This window comes from Haliaeetus leucocephalus, unplaced genomic scaffold, assembly GCF_000737465.1.
Source record: "Haliaeetus leucocephalus isolate CR32 unplaced genomic scaffold, Haliaeetus_leucocephalus-4.0 Scaffold702, whole genome shotgun sequence".
Lineage (NCBI taxonomy): Eukaryota > Metazoa > Chordata > Aves > Accipitriformes > Accipitridae > Haliaeetus > Haliaeetus leucocephalus.
The window spans coordinates 5971615-5972136 of record NW_010973138.1 but is presented as its reverse complement, the minus strand read 5'-3'; the positions used below and the strand labels follow the sequence as shown (position 1 = coordinate 5972136).

General features: G+C 73.8%; 1 protein-coding gene across 3 annotated transcripts in view; it reads right to left on the bottom strand.

Annotated features, from left to right (window-relative positions):
• CRYZL1 (crystallin, zeta (quinone reductase)-like 1) overlaps positions 1-484 on the bottom strand; it is a 22504-nt gene extending 22020 nt beyond the window's left edge. For 2 of the 3 annotated variants that reach the window (XM_010580382.1, XM_010580385.1), the window contains exon 1: positions 27-76. The gene's annotated coding sequence lies outside the window, so the exon portion shown is untranslated. Of the gene's footprint in view, positions 1-26; positions 77-403 lie in introns of those variants that run through there. The other variant, XM_010580384.1, reaches the window with a different exon arrangement.
• Positions 485-522: the final 38 nt, after the last annotated feature.

The following is a 522-nucleotide window of genomic DNA, read 5'->3' as shown; positions in this document are numbered from 1 at the left end:
CGAGACCGGCGGTTGCCATGACAAACCGTTACTTCCGCCGGCGCTCCCACCTCGGCGCCCTCCGGCGAGCGCGGGCACCGCCCCCAAGCCCCGCTCGCAGCCCCTGCGGCCAGAGAGGCCCCACGCGAGCTCGCGATTGGCCAGGCGGCCGCCACTCGGCATAAAAGAGGGGCAGGATTGGCTGGGGCGGCTGTCGCTCGCTACAAAAGAAGCAGGCGGGAGCAGGCGCCTCCTTCCACCCCGCCCCTGGGCCGCGCAGGGGACTACGCGGCCCAGCAGCCTGCGCGGCACAGCGCCCGGCGGCTGCCCTGTGTGACCTCCCGAGAGCGGGGCTGGCGGCCGGGACACCGCCGGTGGCGGGGGAGGGGGGGTGAGGGAAGGAAGAGACGCTGCCTTGAATTACCCTTATGCAAAATAAAGGGGCCGCCCGCTCCCACAGGCGCGTCCCGCTGGAGGTGAGGAGGGAGCCCGGCCGCCCCCTCCCCCCGGCTCCGCTCCCTCCCCGCCCAGAGAGAGCGGGCC